Source organism: Macrotis lagotis, chromosome 7, assembly GCF_037893015.1.
Source record: "Macrotis lagotis isolate mMagLag1 chromosome 7, bilby.v1.9.chrom.fasta, whole genome shotgun sequence".
NCBI lineage: Eukaryota > Metazoa > Chordata > Mammalia > Peramelemorphia > Peramelidae > Macrotis > Macrotis lagotis.
This window is the reverse complement of record NC_133664.1, coordinates 164,867,575-164,887,980: the sequence shown is the minus strand read 5'-3', so window position 1 is coordinate 164,887,980 and position 20,406 is coordinate 164,867,575. Positions and strand designations below refer to the sequence as shown.

At 30.9% G+C, this 20,406-nt stretch overlaps 1 long non-coding RNA gene across 1 annotated transcript in view; it reads right to left on the bottom strand.

Annotated features, from left to right (window-relative positions):
• Nucleotides 1-11,809: 11,809 nt before the first annotated feature.
• LOC141493130 (uncharacterized) overlaps nucleotides 11,810-20,406 on the bottom strand; it is a 44,751-nt gene continuing 36,154 nt past the window's right edge. The window contains exon 3 of the long non-coding RNA XR_012470122.1: nucleotides 11,810-12,847. This is a non-coding gene — a long non-coding RNA (uncharacterized LOC141493130). The remainder of the gene's footprint in view (nucleotides 12,848-20,406) is intronic.

Here is a 20,406-nt window from a genome sequence, read left to right as displayed (position 1 = left end):
AGTACCTATATGTGAGTCATACTTTTATTTAACTGTAGCTTCCTCCTCTATTCAGATTTCATTTATTTACAAGAATGTAAAGAGTTGTATGATTTGCCTTGTTCAATACTATGTCAATTTATTTGTCATTGGACAAGAAAATAATTATAGTAACAATATCCAATAAACATTTTTTATCTAAAATTGTATTAACATTTTTTCTTCCTTTCTACCACTCTACCAGTGTCACAGGAGAAGTGAGATGAAGTTTCTCAGGACTGAAATTTCCATATGGTCAGGTTACTCATTTTCCTTTTATCTATTCTAAAATTGCTTTCTGTATGTTTTACATGTTATACCTGTTCTGAGCAAAGCAGAAGAATTATAATCCCTTTTCAAATAAATTATGTTCAAATTTTTTAAAATTCAAAAGATCATAGACTTGAATCTGAAACAACTCCTTCTTTACAGATTTGGAAACTGAGATTTCAGATTTTATTCACAATCAAACAGGTAGCAAGTCTCTGAGCATGTTTGAATTTGTATCTTTATGATATAAATTTATTGTTCCACTCTCTTCTGCATATTCTCTTTTTTGAAAACAACTATAATTCACTGCCTAAATCTTCTCTTCCTCAGTAACCATCTCCTGTCACTTGAGTTGATCCTCATAGAAGCTGTTATCCTGTCTTTTTGCCATTTTGATCATCTATCTATTCTGAACTTTGGATGCAACTTATTAATGATTCCCAAAATTGAACTTGATGCTTAAAATATTATTTTGACAAGGAACAGTACAACAAGGACCATCATCTCCTTAATTCTGAACATCATGTTGCTCTTGATACAACCTGATTTCCTTAGTTTTCTTGGTAATCATATCACATTTTTTTTTTACTCATATTGAGCTTACAGTTCATTAAAAGCCTTAAATGTTCTTTTAAACATACTACTATCTTATCAGGCTTTTCCCTCTATATTTATGAAATTGATTAATACTTGTCACCTGCTTTCCTCAAATTATCAATTATATCCATAGAACTTCACTGATTTGCTTATTTAGTTAGCCCTGTTGTAAAGTAAGGCTTAGTAAAGTATTATTCTGACATGCCTGAGATGAAATCTTAATGGTTCTTTGTGATTTCTATTTCCTTTTCAAAGTATTCACCAGCATACAGTAAATAACATTTCAAAAAATATTGTCAGGTATAAAAATCAAGTTTTCTGATCTATTTATTAGGGATTATTGTATTTCTTTAAAAACAAGTTATTGCATTTTCCATTCTCCAGTTCTGTGATATTCTCCATTATCTGTACACAACCATTCTCAATGACCTTTGAATCTCAGCGATAATTTGTACCAACTTTCAGTGTCCAAAATGATGTTCATCTTTTCCTCGTGACTTTAACTCATCAAATAATATTCTTTTAATATCTATTTAATTTTTATTTTAATTATACCAGTCATTTTTGTTTTGTCTTTTTGTTTTGACAGGGAAAATAGAAGAAAAAATAAGTTTCAAAAGTTCTTACTCTTTATTATTCATTACTATCATCCTGTCAAAAAACAAGCAATAATTATTTCCCTTCTATAAACTTACCTTCCTGATATAACTATAATTTTAATGTAGCTTTTTTATTGCCATTATCATTCCTTTCTGGACTCAATGTCTTCTGATTTCTTTCTTCCTCCTACTCTAATCCATTCATTATTAAATAGTCTTCCTTATGGCTACTTCCCTGGCCTGGAATGTTTTCTTTCTTTTACTCTCAGTATAACAAAACCCTATAAATTCTTCTAAATCCAAATCCACTATAACTACTCCACAAGGGTTTACCAATCCAAACTGATATTCCCCCTATCAGAATTTATCTGTTGACTTGTAGGAATTAGGAAAAAGTGGAGATTTTTCTCAACACAAAAGATTGTAAAAGTATGAACTGAAGCTGTTCAATTTATTAACCCATTGCAGATTGCCTTTTATGTCCAAAGTACTTTACTAGTAGTTATTAGGGTTAAAAAAAATAAGACCCCATTCTTGCTATCAAAGAGCTGAGAATTTAATTTGAGAAGCAAAAGGTCCACAAATTATTATACTACAGATATAAAATAAGAGACAGGCACAAAGTTTTTATCATTAAATCAATAAACAGGTATTTATTAATATCTATTTGGGGCTTTAAAGATGAAAAGGCAAATAATAAAGCATAATATGATCCAAAAATATATTCTATTCACACATTCAAACATATATAGGATAAGTGCAAAATAGTTAAAAATATGTCGTATTTGGGGAAAGAGGTATTAGAGTTGGAGGTATCATCAAAGACTGTGGGAAAGGTAATACTTTAGATGAATCTTGGAGGAAGTTAAGGTTTCTGTGAATGAGGATTGAGGAGTGAATGCATTTCATGAGGGACAAATAGCCAGTAAAACAACATGAAAATGTGTGATAGAGTGCCATGTATGAAGAAAATAAGAAAGACTTGTTTGTATTACTATGGTGTATAGAAGAGAGAAGTTTGAAAGGGAAATAGTCAAGTAGAATCATTTCTATTTTATCATAGAGCAAGTAAACAGGAGATGACAAATGACAGTTGTGGATGGTGATGTAAAGGTAAAAATCAAAGATAACTTCAGAATATTGAACCACAATGACCAAAAGAATCATGATATCACATATCTAAGGTAGTTAAAATAACTATATTATGATGATGTAGCCTCCCCAAAGTTCTTTGTAAGTTGTAAAGCATAAAAATGTAGATGACTATAATCATTTTTATTACTTTATCAATAATAGGAGTAGACACTAGTTTAATATATAATGGGACTAAAGTATTATCCTTTGGCACTTAGAGATAAAAGTAAAATTGTATTTGTCACTTAGTTATTAATTTGGGTCTAGCTAGCCTTACTCTATTTTACTTTGGTAATTTATCAAAAAATATTTATATTTGTTCTTTAAAATGCTAAGAAATGAGAAATGGACTTGCCATAATTATATAATAAGTGATAATTAAGATAAATATCTTTCTCTTCTCTACATAAATATAATAGAACCTTTAAAAATATATTTGTTTATGTTCATCCATATGCACATGTATATTTTTAAAGTTACAAGATTTCCTTCCACCTTTCCTTCCCATTCCCCTCCCCTCAGCAGCGAGCAGTCAGGTTAGCATTATACATAAATATTTTGATAAATTTGCTTACAGATGAGTAATTTTTGCTATGAGGAATTAGGATTAAAGGAAAGAGATATATAAGAGATATATTTATAAAATGTTCAGATTTTGAAGGGTTGTTTGTGCGTGTGTGTGTGTGTGTGTGTGTGTGTGTGTGTGTTTTGTTTTCTTCTCTTTTTCTTCCTCTGCATGGGGATAATAGAGTCAGTCCATAGTCAGTCTAATACAAAGTTGTTCATCTCATGTTGTTGTTGTTGATGTGTACGTTGTTCTCTTGGTTCTACTCCCTTTGCTCGGCATCACATCCCATAAATCATTCCATGCTTCCCTAGAGTCCAACCATTTATGGTTTCTTATAGAACAGTAGCATTCCTTAGTATTCATGTACCATAACTTGGTTAGCCATTCCCCAATTGATGGGTGATGGAACTTTTTAAGTGGTATATTAAAGGTGTGGAGACATTTTGGACTTAGTTATGACCTACTATGCATAAAAATAAAATTCTTTCATTTATGATAGGAAATTTAGCTGACAAACATAAGAAAAACATTTTAAAGTGAAGTTTACACGGTTCAAATATCATATTTTCCATGAATATTTATATTGGGTTTTTGATAAGAAGTTGTGCTACAATAAATAATGTAACTTTGACAATTACACAAAACAAAGAGTTTAAAATATCTCCCTCTTTACCACCATTTTAATAATTCTCTCTTTTGTGCCACTGATAAGCCCATAGTTATTTTGCTTTCCTTTGTAGTGTATTTTTTTTATTTTGGTCTAATTAATGAGTTGATAATGTACTGTAAAATTTTATTTTTTCTGATAATAATATTGACTTCCCAGGAAACTTTTGTATTTGAAGTCATAGAAAGATGGGAGATTCTTTAAATAACATAGGATATTTTTAATTTATAAAGACAAACTAGAATCTTGTTCTATTTCAGTGAAAATATTAAAATTAATATTAATCCTTTAACTCATTTATGACCTTTATTCAATGATCAAGAACTCTCAGAAGCATAATGGGACTTGGAGAATTAAGTTCAAACTCTATATTATTTATTGGATTATGTTGGGCAGGTCACCAAAAATCTAAATCTTCAGTTCCCCAGTGTATAAATAGTCAATGATAATACTTGTCCTAGCTACCTCACAATTCATCCTTAGGAAAGTGTCTTCCAAATGATATAGCTAAATGAGTTGTTATGATTTCTATTTATGCTAATATTTCTGGAATTATGTCTAATTCAGGTATCACAGTCATGATAAACGAAAACTTTTTTTAAGTGTGAGTTAATGAGATGCAGCATGTTTTTTTTAAAAGACAGTTGCTAAGATTTTAAAAAATTAATTCCTATTCTAATAATTTCTCCATTTCTTTTCCTTATAATATTTAAATTTTAGGTTAATGTTGAAATATTGCCATATGAGTCAGGACCCTTAACTGTTTTGATAATTTCTAAAGTGTTTTAAACATTTCTCTCTTTATCCTTATGTGGCCTCCTATAAGAAAGACTATTTCTGTTGGCTTACATTTGTTCTTTTTTTTTTTCTATTAGTTTAATTCTGTTTTATATTCCTTAACCAAATAAAACCTTACCTACTGAATTAACCACTAAATTCCCTGTAGGAATTTATTTCATTATCTAAGGTTGATGGATAGTTTTGTTCCAGCCTTGCCTATTTGCTCATGTTTAATGAAAGTTTTCTATTTGCATAAATTAATTGATTTTTGTCCTTTGAGAGTTAAATATATTCAATTATTTAAGTTTGTCCTACACTTAAATGTTATAAACTTTGCATATAAACTTTGCAATGAAGTTTCAAGATTTTAAAGGTAATGCATCTACAAATTTCATTCTGCATTTGATTTTTAAAAGAAATGCTTGATAAGTGGTAAGAAGATGAAACTGTTAGTCAGATATTAATATTGAATAAATAGGATTGTTGTTCCACTGAAGTTCTAATGTTATACTTCATCAAGGAAGAGAGGTGTCTCTGTTTTTTTTTTTTATATATTTTTCAAGGCAATGGGTTTAAGTGGCTTGCCCAAGGCCACACGGCTAGGTAATTATTAAGTGTCTGAGGTCGGATTTGAACCCAGGTACTCCTGACTCCAAGGCCAGTGCTCTATTTGCTGCGCCACCTAGCCACCCCTGTGTATCTAGGGTTTGAGAATTCAGTATTACCTTATAACTCTGTGATCCAGATCAGTTACTTTCAGAGAGAACATTTCCCAGATTAGCCAAAACAACTCTGCAACACCATTTATCAAGTGGTACTGGGATTGTGTTCTACATTAGTAAAGGAGGTACCCAAAACAACAAAATCATAGCTTCTTGAATTTCAAAGATAAATAGTATAGCTACAATTTAAGTAAATTTATATTTTGTATGGTTCATTAAATATTATATTATATGTCAATATGTTATTGCATTGAACATTATTTATTTCTATATTATATAACATATGATAATGTGATATGTGATATAAATTTATAATTTAAGAAAATTTCCAGAAAGGGATAGGGATACTGAGGGCTTCTCAAATATAAAATGAACAGTTATTATTGAAGTTGCTTTTGGGGGAAATATATATATATACATATATACATGTGAAAATTATATATAATATACTTAAACATGTATATGTTCAAGTGTGTCAAATAACTAAATTCATGATACATTATGGTCTTTCTGTGCTTCTAGTAAAGTATAGGTCTATCAGGAAGAGCATGGGCCAGTCTATATGTATAAGAGTGACATTTACCAATGAAATTACAGCTCCAATGTAGAAAGATAGGAAACAATTTTATTGCCAGTGTTTCTGATAAAGAACTCATTTCTCAGATATATAGAGAACTGAGTCAAATCTATAAAAATCACGTCATTCTACATTTCATAAATAATCAAAGGATATGAACAGGGATTGTTCTGTTGAAGAAATTAAAATTATCTCTGGTCCTATAGAAAAATGTTCCAAATCACTATTGATTAGAGAAATGTAAATTTAAACAAATCATACATATCATATTGCCTAATATGATAAAAGAGGAAAATTATAAATGTTGGAGTATATGTGGGAAAATTGAGACATTAATGTATTTTTTGTGAAGTTGTGAACTGATTCAAACATTTTGGAGAGCAATTTGGAAATATGCCCAAAGAACTAGCAAACAATAATATTGTATATTCTTTGATCTAGCAATACCCAATACCACTACTTTGTTTATATCCCCAAAAGATCATTTAAAATAAAGATTAAGAGACCTAAATGTACAAAAATATTTTTATTGGTTCTTTTCATGGTGGCAAAGAGTTAGAAATTGAGGAAATACCATTCAATTAGGGAAGGACTAAAGAAGTTGTGATATATGAATGCAATGTTATACTATTGTGATATAAGAAATGATGAGCAGACAGATGTCAGAAAAACCTGGAAAGTCTTACATTAACTGATAATGAATGGAGTGAACAGAACCAAGAGAACATTGTACACAGTAACAGAAACATGGCATGATGATCAATTTCAAGAAATATCAAGAAAATATGTGCTGATATCCTAGAAACAAAGGCTAAAATAGAAATTGAAAGAATTTCCTGATCATTTGAAAGAGATCCCAAAAATGATAACTTCAAGGAATATTTAACCAAAGTCCAGAGACCTCACATCAATGATACCTCATGCAGGCAGAAAAATGTCATTTAAATGTCATGAAACCACAGTTAGGATCAGACAAAATTTAGAGGCTGGTGGTTAGGAAGACAAATGATCTAGGATTACAACCAAGAATTACCTATAAAAAAAGTATAATTCTTTAAGACAAAAAAATTAAATTAGAGGACTTTCAAGCATTTCTGATTTAAAAAACATAAATATAAAATTTTACCTTGAAATACAAGATTCAAGAGAAGTATGGTATGTAAATAAGAAAGAGAAATCATAAGGTACCAAATAAGGCTAAATGTTTCAAATTCTTTATAATAAGATGTTATATGTAACTTCTAAGAATTATATCTGGGGCAATTAGAAGGTTTCTACCTATACAAAAGACAAGGATTTGAAATGATTATATTGGAATGATTTCAAAAAAGTAGATAATGGGAAAGAAGGGTGTTGTGGAACAATGAGGTAAGGAAGTAGACAAATGGAGAAAATATTTTCATGAAAAAAGAGGCATACAAGGAAGAGTTTTTCCAATGGTAGGAAAAAATGGCAGGGGCAAAGTAGACAATACTCAACCTTAATTATCATCTAAATTGGTTCAAAGAGGAATAAGTACACCTATCTCTCTCTCTCTCTCTCTCTCTCTCTCTATATATATATATATATATATATATATATATATACACACACACATACATATGTGTTTACATATATACATGCATATAAAGATACATTTATGCATATACATGCACACACACAAATATATACAGACACACACACACACAAACATATACATACACACCATCAATTGGGTTAGAAATTTATCTAAAACCAATAGGGAATAGGGAGGGAAAGAAGATAATAGAAAAGGAGGTTTGACAAAAGAGAGGAAACATTTAAAAAATTTTTTTAAATTTTCATCTATTTGTACATGCATATTTTCAAGTTTCAAAATTTCCCTCCACCCTTCCTTCCCACCCCTCCTCCTCTCAGTTGGGAACAGTCAGTTTAGCATTTTACATACATATTTTTAAGCATATTTACAAATTAGTAATTTTTGGCATGAGGAAAAGAGATAACATAAGAGATATTTTTTTATAAAGTGTCCATCAGATTCAGTAGGGGTGTTTTGTTTTCCAGTGTTTTTGTTTTGTTTTGTCTTTCTCTGGTTGGGGATAATATAGAGCATTATAGTCTAAGACAGTTGTCTTAGCTCCTTGGATTGTTGAAAGGAGTTGCTTCCATCAAGTTTGTTCATTTCATAATATTGTTGATGTGTGTGCCATTCTCTTGACTCTACTACGTTCGCTCAGCATCAAATCCCATAAGTCATTCCATGCTTCTCTTGAGTCCCACCACTTATGGTTTCTTATGGAATAATAATATTCCATAGTATTCATATACCATAACTTGTTTAGTCATTCCTGAATTGATAGGCATCCCCTCAATTTCCAATTCTTTGCTACTACAAAAAGTGCTGCTATGAATATTTTGGAATTTATAACACTTTTCCCATTTTTTACAATTTCTTCTGGATATAAACCTAGAATTTGAATTGCTGGGTCAAAAGGTGTAAACAGTTTTATTACTCTTTGAGCATAGTGCCACATTGTGTTTCAGAAAGTTTGGATCTATTCACAAATCCACCAGCTATGCATCAAGGTCCCAATCCTCCTACAATCTCTCCAACATTGATCATCTTCCCTTTATTTCATCTGGGCTAATCTAGTAGGTGTGAGATGATCCCTTATTGTTGTTTTAATTTGTGTTTCTCTAATCAATAGTTATTTGGAGCATTTTTCATATGATTATATATAGATTTAATTTTTTTCATTTGAAAACTGTCTGTTCATACATTTGAATTGGGGAAAGACTTGTGACCTTATAAATTTGATACAATTCTCTATATATTTTAGAAATGAGACCTTTATCAGAATTCCTGGTTATAAAGATTGTTTCAACTTACTACTTTTCTTCTAAATTTGGCAGCATTGATTTTATTAATGCAAAAACTTTTTTAACTTAATATAGTCAAAATTGTTCATTTTGCTGTTTATTATATGCTCTAATTCTTGTTTGGTCATAAAAGTTACCCCTTTTCCATAGATCAGATAGATAGAGTCTTTTTTTTGGTCTATTAATTTATCTATGGTATCATTCTTTATGTCTAAATCCTGTACCCATTTTGACCTTATTTTGGTGTAGGGTAAGATATGTGTATCTAGGGGCGGCTAGGTGGTGCAGTGGATAGAGCACCGGCCTTGGAGTCAGGAGTACCTGGGTTCAAATGCAACCTCAGACATTTAATAATTACCTAGCTATGTGGCCTTGGGCAAGCCATGTAACCCCATTGCCTTGAAAAATCTAAAAAAAATGATATGTGTATCTATGCCTAGTTTTTGCCATAATATTTTCCAGTTTTCCCAACAATTTTCATCAAATAGTGAGTTCTTATAACAGAGGCTGGTTTGGGTTTGTCAAATGGTAGATTGCTGTAGTCATTTCCTACAGTTTCTTTTGAACCTATTGTAATCCACTGTTACATTATTCTATTTCTTAACCAGTACTGGGAAGTTTTGATAACTGCTGTTTTATAGCATAGTTTTAGATCTGGTAGAGCTAGGCCACCTTCCTTTACATTTTTTTTTCATCAGTTCCCTTGCTATTCTTGCCCTTTTGTTGCTCCTGATGAATTTTGGTCCTATTTTTTCTAGCTGGTAGTTTGATTGATATGGCACTGAATAAGTAATTTAATTTGGGTAAAATTGTCATTGTTATTGTATTAGCTAGACCTAACCATGAGCATTTGACATTTATCAAGTTATTTAGATCTGACTTCATTTGGATGAGGAGAGCTTTATAATTGTGTTCATAGTTTCTGGGTTTTTCTTGGGAGGTAGATTTCCAAGTATTTAATATTGTTTACAGTTATTTTTAATGGAATTTCTCTTTCTAGCACTTGTTCTTGGGCTTTGTTATTCATATATATATATAGAAATACTGATGATTTATGTGGGCTTATTTTATGTCCTGCTGCTTTGCGGAATTTGATAATTTTTTCAAATAGTCTCATGATTTTCTCTGGTTTTGTAGGTATACCATCACATCATTTGCAAAGAAAGTTTTGCTTTCTCATTACTAATTCTGATTCCTTCAATTTCTTTTTCTTTTCTTATTGTTACTGCTAGCATTTCCAATGCTATAATAAATAGTAATGGTGATAACAGGCATCCCTGTTTCACCCCTGAATTTATTGGAAATGCTCTGAGTTTATTCCTATTAATTATATTTGTTGATGATTTTAGATAGATACTATTTATTATTTTAAGAAAACTCCATTTATCCATAAACTTTCTAGTATTTTTACTAGGAATGGGTGTTGTATTTTATCAAAGGCTTCTTCAGCAATTATTGAGATAATCATATGATTTCTGTTGGTTTTATTATTGATATGTTTATGTTGAATGCTTTCCTAATGTCGATAAAGTTATTCAGTTTCCAATTAGTTCTTGGTTTATCTTTCTCTGACTCTTTATTACATGCGATTTTTATTGCATCATGGTCTGAGAACTGTGTATATGTATTATTCCTTCCGTTTTGCATTTGATTTTTAGGTTTTTGTGCCCTAGTACATGGTCAATTTAGGTGAAGGTGCCATGTACTGCTGAGAAAAAGGTTTATTTTTTTCTATCCCTATTAAGTTTTTGCCAGGGGTCTACCATATCTAAGTTTTCTAAAATTTCATTCACCTTCTTAATTTCTTTCTTGCTTATTTTGTTGTTTGATTTATCTAGTTTTGTGAGAGGGAGATTGAGTTCTCCCATATATTTTGCTCCACCCTTTTACCTTTACCCTGTGTGTATCTCTCTCTGCTTCAAATGTATTTCTTGTAAACAACATATTTTAGGATTCTTGTTTTTAATCTATTCTGTTATCCACTTTTTTATGGGACAATTCACCCCATTTACAGTTAAGATCATTAATTCTGTATTTCCCTTCATTTTATCTTTTTTCATTTATATTTATTGCTTTCCTTTTCTCTTATTCTTCCTCACCAAATTTTACAACCTTTCCACTTTCACTTTGACTTTTCTTTTAGAAATTTAAATTTCAGTTTATTTTCACTTATTCCTTCCCTTCTGTTTTATCAGTTCCTTCTTTCCTTATATTTTCTGTTCCCACCCCCCCACCCTGTAGATTAAGTTATATTTTTAAACCCAAGTGGGAGTGTATCTTATTCCCTCACTGAGCTAAATCTATTGACTAGAATTTACTCAGCATTCACATTCTCTCTTCTTTCCCCTCTAAAATTATAAATATTTATGCCTTTTTCCTTGGTGCTCTAATATTATTGATTAGGTATCATCAATCACAGCTTGATTATTTGATAAGCTGCTATTGTTATCAAGATATTATCACAGATTGTTTACTTGATTGCTTAATAAGTGGCATTGACTCTAATTGTATCAAATTATAATTGTAATCATTTTTTACCTTACCTTCTTTCCAAGTATCTTTCAGTTACACATAGTACTCAGTATAAGCCCAAGTATCATCCATAGCCATATCATTTCTTGAACTATTTCTACCCCTCCCCCAGACCTAATTTCTTTCACACTTTACCCCCCCTCCCCCACCCAGGGTACTTAACACCTTGTTAAATGAAGTGAAGACTATTGTATCTCCCACTATACCCCTCCCTTCCCAACCAGGGTACTTAATGCCTTGTTAAATGAAGCTCTGCATGCTGATCTAATTAACTGTAAGAATCTTAAAGATCTCTAAGTATTGGGAGGCTCTGGAGGTCTCACTGAGAACTTTACAAATGATTTTAAGTAATAGAGACACTGTCTCAGGTCCTAGCAGTTTATGATGTCCTCATTAGATAAGGTGCATAGCACCTTGTGATTAAAGTGAGTCAAAATATAATGAAAATATAATAAAACACTTAAGTTAAAAGTTAACACCCTTGCTTTTTTTTCAGGTCTTTTTGTCTTAAATACAGTGATGTGATTTTATACCTCTTCAATTGAGAGACAAGACCCAATTATACCCATATCCTTTAGGTTCATTCTCTTCAATTATATTCTACCTTCCAATATTCCTTAGAGAAGTAAAGTTATAAAGAATTAGAATTATTATATCTTCCCTTTTAGGGACCAACATTTGTTTAAAACAATTTTTTTCAGTCTCTGTTTTCATTTACATTTTTTAATGTAAATCTTCAGTCATGTATTTGGTTATTACATTTTCTTTTCAGTTCTAGTCTTTGTGTCAGGAAATTCTGAAAGTCCTGTATTTTTCCATTAAACATCTATCTTTTACCCTGAAACTATATGCTGAATATGCAGGGTAGTACATTCTGGGTTGTAATTCCAGGTCCTTAGCTGTCCAAAATTTGTTAGTCCAGTTCTTCTGATCCTTCAGTGTTGAGGCTGATAAGTCCCGTGTTAGTCTGATTGCGTTCCCTTTGAATTTGAATTGTTTTCTTTTTGCTGTTTGCAATATTCTCTCTTTTATTTGAAAGTTCTGGAATTTGGCTATTACAGACCTTGGAGTTTTTATCCTGGTTTCTCTTTCTGGAGGGGGTTCTGTGGATTCTTTCAATTGTTATATTGTTATCTTGTTCTAGTAGATTGGGGCAGTTTTCCCTTATAATTTCCTGCATGATGTTTTCCAGGTTCTTTTGTTGGTCCAGGCTTTCTAATAGTCCAAAGATTCATAGATTGTCTCTCCTAGATCTGTTTTCCAGGTCATTTGTTTTTCCTAGAAGGTATTTTACATTTTCTTCAATTTTTTCAGCCTTTTTATTTTGTCTGATGGAATCTTGTTGTGTTGTAGATTCATTAGTTTCTAACTGTTCAATTCCAATTTTTAGGATTAATTTTCTTCAATTATCTTCTGTTTCCTTTTCCAGTTGGTTATTTTTACTTTAATGGAATTGATTTCTTTGGTCAATTTGTCACAGTTTTCATGTATGACTTTTATTTATTTTTTCCAATTTTCTTTTTCCTAAAAGAGAGGAAAGATTAAGGAAAACAGAGTTCAGAAGCAAAACAAACTTTAGTGAAGGGATTGGAGAGAGAGACTGTGTGTGTGTGTGTGTGTGTGTGTGTGTGTGTAAGAGAGAGAGAGACAGACAGACAGACACAGACAGGGACAGAGACAAAGACAGACAGAGAGACAGAGACAAGGAAAGAGCGATGGAGAGATAAAGAAAGACAGATGGAGAGACAGACAGAAAGGAAGGATGGAGGAAAAAAGAAGAAAAAAAGAGGAGGAAGTTGGAGGGAAATACACAGTAATCAACTATGAATGTGAATGGAATGAACTCATGAATAAAACAAGTATAAGCAAAGATTAAAAACAAGAATTCAACAATATGTTGCTTACAAGAAACACAGTTGAAACAGAGAAAAAAGAGAATTAAATATTATGCTGGAACAGATTCTAATATGTTTCAACTTCAGTTAAAAAAATCATGAGTAGGAATCATTATCTCAGACAAAGCAAAATCAAAAATAGACTTAGTTTAAAGAGATAATAATCAAGGAAAATACATTTTGCTAAAAGGCACCATAGATGATGAAAGAATATCAATATCAAACGTGTGTGTACCAAATGGCACAGCACTCAGTTTTTTTTAAAGGAAATGTTCAATGAATTAAATCAAAATTTCATCTCAGAGATAGATAAAATTTAACCATGAAATAAGAAAGAAGTCAAGGAGATGAATTAAAAATGAGTGAAAATATATAAGTTTTGAGGGTTGTACTCTCTTTTCTTTTTTTATTGATACTTTATTTTTCCAAATACATGTTATGAAAGTTTTTCAACATTCATCCATATGCATATGCATATTTTTAAGTTACAAAATTTCCTTCCACCCTTCCTTCCCACTGCCCCTCCCCTCAGCAGCAAGGTGTCAGGTTAATATTTTGCATATACATTTGTCTTAAAAATGTTTACAGATTAGTCCTTTTCTTTGTTTTGGTTGTTCTTTATTTTTTTCCTATTTTTACATCCCCTTTATTTTTTAATTAATTAATTAAATTATTTAATCATTTCTTTGTTTTCATCCTTATGCACATGCCTATTTCCTTTATTTTCAAAGAAGACCATGACCTCAGGGAGGTGGTGCTATGGCAGGCACATGAATTGGATTTGAGTGAGGAGGGTGCTATACTAATTTACCAGTCTCACTATCTTCTTCAGTTATCTGGGCCTAGTAGCCAGATATAAATCAGGACAACTGGAGATAACCAAGGATTTGAGGCAGTCAGGATTAAGTGATTTGCCCAAGGTCACGCAGCTAGTAAGTATCTGAGGTGAATTTGAACCCAAGTCTTCATGACTTAGATAGATCAATATATAGATAGGAAGAAAGGGAAGATGGAAGGAAACCAACTTCTGGAGAAAACTCAATGAGAAAAAAAAAGAGTATAACTTTTTCTCAATTTTACAAAAATTGACCATATCTTAAAGGCACAAAAACACCTCAAGTAAATGCAGAAATAGTAAATGTAACTTTTCAAGACGATAATGCAATAAAATTTAGACTCAATAAAGACTTGTGGGATTATGTTCTAAAAGTTCATTAGAAATTAAATAATCCTAAAGAATTGGTTGGTCAAAGGAAAAAAAATCATAGAAACAGACAATCAATAAATTTATTAAAGAGAATGACAACATCCAAAAATTTGTGGGATACAGCCAAAGCACTATTTCAGGGAAAATATCTATCTCTAAATGTTCTTGAAGTTTGTCCTTCATTCTCAAAGAAGAACTTGACATCAGAGGGGTGATGCCATGACATGTACAGGAATTGGATTTCAGTGAGATGCTGTGCTAAGTCACCAGCCTCACTCCTCTGGAGTCATCTGAATCAGGATGAATTGAGATGTCCCTGGATACAAGACAGTCAGGTTAAGTGACTTGCACAAAGTCACACAGCTAATAATTTTCAAGTGTCTGTGGTCTCATTTGAACTCAGGTCCTCCTGACTCTAGGACTGGTGTTCTATCTATTGTACCACCTAATTCTATACTTCAAAGAAAGAGGGAAAATGAAAATAAATGAATTATGCATGCAACGAAAAAAAAAAACTAGAAACAAGACCAAATTAAAAATTTCTAATTAAACACCAAAATGGAAATTCTGAAAAGGAGAGCTTAATAAAAATAATAAAAATTTAATTAATAAATAAATTTAGAAATTTGTTTAAATATCAAAATGACCAAACCATTTGCTAATTTTTATTTTTAAAAAGGAAAAAAACCCAACTACTAGTATAAAAAAATCAAGAGTAAATATGCCACCAATGAAAATGAAACTAAAGCAATTCTAAGGAGTCATTTTATTTAATTATATGCCAGTAAAATAAAGCTTACAAATAAAATGAAATGAATGAATATGTAAAAAATAAAAACTGTCCTGATTAACAGAATAGCTGGTAAAATTCTTAAACAACCCTTTCTTAGAAAAAAGAAATGGGACAAGCTATCAATGAGCTCCTATGAAAAACAAAACCCCAGGTTCAAATTATTTATGTCAATTCTAGCAAACATTTAAGAACTGATATTTCAATATTATATAAATTATTAAAAAACTAGATAACGAAGGAACTCTATCATCTTCATCTTATGATGCAAATATAGTTTTGATACCTAAACAATGGAGAGTAAAAGCAGAGGAAAAAACTAAAGACTAATTTCCCTAAAGAATATTGCTGCAAATATTTTAAATAAAATACTAACAAAGGAGATTACAGTAATATATGACAAAGATCCTACACTGTTATCACGTGGAATTTAAACTAGCAATGTAGAGATCAATCAAGATTAGGAAAACTAGGGCAACTTGATGGTGCAGTGGATAGAGCACTGGCCCTACAGTCGGGAGGATCTGAGTTCCAATCTGTCCTCAGACACTTAATAATTACCTAGCTGTGTGACCTTTGCCTTGAAAAAACAAACCAACAAAAGATTAGGAAAGCTATCAGCATAATTGACTACATCAATAACAAAAGCAATAATGATCAAAATTATACCAATAGATTTTTTTGGATAAAATACAATACTCATTCTTATAAAAAATGATAGAAATGATAGTAATCAATTGAGACTGATCAAATTTATTTTCTAGATGGACTATATTCTAATTTTCCTAGCAATGTTATTATTTTAATGTTCTACAATTTCTATTCTTGACTATATCAAATAGTACCCTTCAGGGTCCACAAATAAAAAACTTTTATCTAGCTCCTTCCATTGATCTACTTTAACATATATTTTTTGAATTCTTTATCAGGTCATTTGGATAATCACTGCTTTGTAGTATTACTTGAGATCCTATAACACCAGTTCCTTTCCCTTCTACTTTTTCATCATTTTAACATTTCTTTTTTATATCTTTCATCCCTCCAAATGAATTTTTTTATAATTATGTTTTTATAAAGTGTCACTCTGATCATTTGAATGATGTGGTACTAAATCTGTAAAACAATCTTGATATCATTTTCTTTTCATAAATTGCTTGTCACAACCCTGAGCATTATGTATCCAGTTGTTTGTTTATATATTTTTTATCTAAAAGTTATAATTTTATAACTCCTCCTTTGTTTTAATACCTTCCAGATTCATCCTTCTACTCTCCCTTCCCATCCTCCTCCCCTGAATGGTGAACAGTCAGTTTAGCATCATACATACATATTTTTGATAGACATTTGTGCAGATTAGTCATTTTTGGTATGAGGTATTAGGATTAAGGGAAATAGATATATAAGAGATAATTTTTATAAACTGTTAATCAGATTCTAAAGGGTTGTTTTTGGTTTTTTTGGGTTTTTTAATCTTTTAATCTTAAAATAAAATTTGTCTTCAATCATTTTCTTCTGAATTTTGTTAGTATTATGCAACAAGGGTGAATGAATTTATTCTGTATTCTGCCACTTGACAGGGGCTGTTAACTCTCAAGTATACTTTTTTTTGGTTGCCTAGCATTTTTTAAAGAAACCATCTTATCATTTACAAATAGAGATAAATTTGTTTCAATTGTACCTATGTTTATTCCCTGAATTTCTTTTGACATCATGTTATTAAGAACATTTCTAGTACTTTGTTAAATAATAGTGGAGACAATGGTCATTCTTCTTTGCCTTTCATCCTACTGAGAAAATTTAATTTTTCTTTGCTAAAAATGATCATTTTTCATTTTTAGATACTTTTGACAATGTTAAGTAAGTGACTTTACAGACACTACTTTAGTAAAGACCAATAAGTATTTAGTGAATATTTTAGACTGGTCATTGTATCAGGAAGTAAGGATACAAATAAAGGTTAAAAAAAGCAATTCCTACCTTTGAGAAGCTTATTACATAGTCAGTGAGACAAATTGCAAAATCTATGTCCAATGAATAGAAAGATATGATAAACTGAATATAATATTTGAAAGAAGTCAGTATCATTAAGGGGAACAAGGAAAGGCTTCTTGCTGAAGATAGCACTATAACATGTGAGAAAAGCTAGGACATATGAGTATCACCCAATGAAAAAACATGGAGATAGGAAATGAAATGTCCAGTGGAAGAAATAGTAAGGAAGTGAGTGTAACTAGGTCCTAGAGGAGGTAGAAGGGAGTAAGGTGTAAAAAAGTATTGTAAAGGTTGGAAGGACAGGCTTTAAATGATAAATAGATGATTTTATTTTTGGTCCTAGAACTGATAAGAAATCATTGGAGTTTACAGAAATAAGAAGAGGGTGACAGAATGAGATAAAATTTAGGAAGATCAATTTGATAGCAAAAGGGTTTCCCCCCCACATATTTATATAATTATTTATACATCTTTCTGTTAACAAATATGTTTTTTATAATTTTGATAGTTTTGAAATATTGTTACATTAATAGTATAGATTCAGATTGACCAAAATGTATATTAAATAGTTTTCTAATCATTCTGGGTTTTCTATTCATCCACTGATTGCTTTTTGAGGAGAATGATTCTAGTGATTGTTGTTACAGAATTATTCTCTTCTTGGAATTATATCTTAGAAGTCTTTACACCTTTGCATTTCTAATAGCCTTCACTTTAATTCATTCCATTATCACCATTCCTAGATTATAGCAATAACTTCCCAATTGCTCTTTATGCCTCAAGTTTCTGTCCATCCCAGTCTACCATCTCCTCATCTGCTAAAGAGGTTTTTCTCTGATTGTAGATCTGACAATCATTCTCCAACTCAAAATACTTAAATAGTTTCATATTGCCTCTAGGATTAAATATGGTACTTTATGATATGGATAAGATAGAATGCAAATAATGTGATATATTAATATTAAATTTATGATTAACATATATGTTGGATCATGTATGATATATATTATGTATTTGTGCATGTGTATGGTTTTTAGTTCTAAAACCCTTCAAAAATGGCAACAACCTTTCTTACTGAACTATATATTATGCCCCAACCCCATGCTCTCCAATCCAACCAGATTCCCATTTCAATTCCTTGACTGTACTGGTATTTCCCAATACTTGGTAACTAGATGATGCAGTGGATAGTGCATCTGTCCTGAAGTCAGGAGGACCTGAGTTCAAATGTGACCTCTGACACTTACTAGATAAGTGACCTTGGGCAAGTCAGTTAACCCTCAGTACCTTGAGCTGGTGACTTAGCATATCAACCTTTAATTCAATTCTAATTCATATGCATATCATATCTTCACTTCCCTGAAATCATGGTCTTTAAAAATGAAGGACAGACATTGCTAATATTTCCCAAACCTTGAATGCCTTCTTTTCTCAACCTCTGCTTCTTAGAATTCTTCTTTTCCTTCAATACACAACCCACCCACCTCTTTATAAATGAAGATTTTCCTAATACCACCATTAGGGTCATCTCTCTAGATTTATCTTATATTTTACTAATATGTAATTTTTTATTTATTACATTTGAATTTATTTCCACATTTATAATATAAAATCATTGCTGATAGTGCAATTTGACTCCATGTCTTTCTTATACCAAAGTCAAAACTTTGTCCACTATTTCACAAAACCATCTTGCCAATAGTTCTGCTACAATATTGTATTAACTGTCTATTATTTTATTTTTTTAGGTTTTTGCAAGGCAATAGGGTTAAGTGGCTTGCTTAAGGCCACACAGCTAGGTAATTCTTAAGTGTCTGAGGCCAGATTTGAACTCAGGTACTCCTGACTCCAGGGCAGGTGCTCTATTCACTGCGCCTCCTAGCCACCCCAACTGTCTATTATTTTAAATATATTTGTTTTCTTTTTCAACACTCTTTTCTTTGACAGGTACAATAATTTTTTTAAAAAGCTGACAGTTTGGAAAATTGCTATGCATTACTTTTTAAAAATGAAATATTATCTAGGTCCATGCTAAAAAATTTCAGAGATAATTCTTTCTTTTCGATTTTCCCATGTTCTATTAACTATTGAACCTTTAAGAACTGTATTTAATATCACTGATAGAACCTTTTCATAAATCACCTACTAGAAAATATTTGGCAAATTGAAAACATCCAACAAAGACATTATAAGGAAAGGAAAACTTTGCTTATATCCGTTTGTGAGCAAAGAAGAAGGGGGGAAATTATATTGCATTATTTAAAAAGTCTCTATAAGATTTTTTTTGTAAAACATTTACTTTTCATTCTCTTTAATGGAATTTTTCCAAGTCATCAGGGAAAAAATGTGGATTTTTTAATAGCCACAGTTAGAGCTATTAATGTAGTTGGCAAAGATTATAGAAATTTTTCAAAAAAATAGAATTTGAACTTCTTTTCCTGAATACATATTATTTATAAATCTAATTTCTTTTTTTTCCTTAGTAGGCCAAGTGGTTGATATAATAGAATTTCTGAAACATTTCAGCTCATTCACATTTGCTGTTTCATAGCAAGCAGATGATTGATGAGCTTAGGGAATTCATTTATTTTCTGCATATTATAATCATTGCTTTGCTGAGTCCCAAGGGGATAATTAAGAAAATACAAATGATACATCACAGAGGCTATCTATTTCCTGCCTGGATATATCTGACACTCAGAGAAATAAGTTCAGGGAATTTGTCTTGAAAAGTAGCAAAAATCAGAATAAAGACAACATAAAATCTGAGATAAAAGTTATTGTAATAAAATATCCAAATTGAAACCTTATGCAATTGTATAAATACTTAAATAGAAGGTTCTAAACTGATGAAATAAAATGTAACATACATTACAATTCATCATTTTAAAAAATATTTATTGCATATGAGTATGTCTTATACAGTGTTACCCTATTTAAAATTCATAATGTATTAATATCTCAAATAACCAAGTTATAGGCATCTTGGTATTTCTAAATGTATAGCTGTTATCATATTTTGATTTAAATCAGTATGTAATGCATGGTAAAGAATAATAGCTAACTTATATTCTCCTTTGTACTTTCTAATAAGTAATATAATATAATATAAAAATCTAATTATCATTTGAAACTTTACCCCCAGAATAACAAAAGTGCTCTGAGAATGAACGAGGGTGATTGAAAGTAGATGATATGA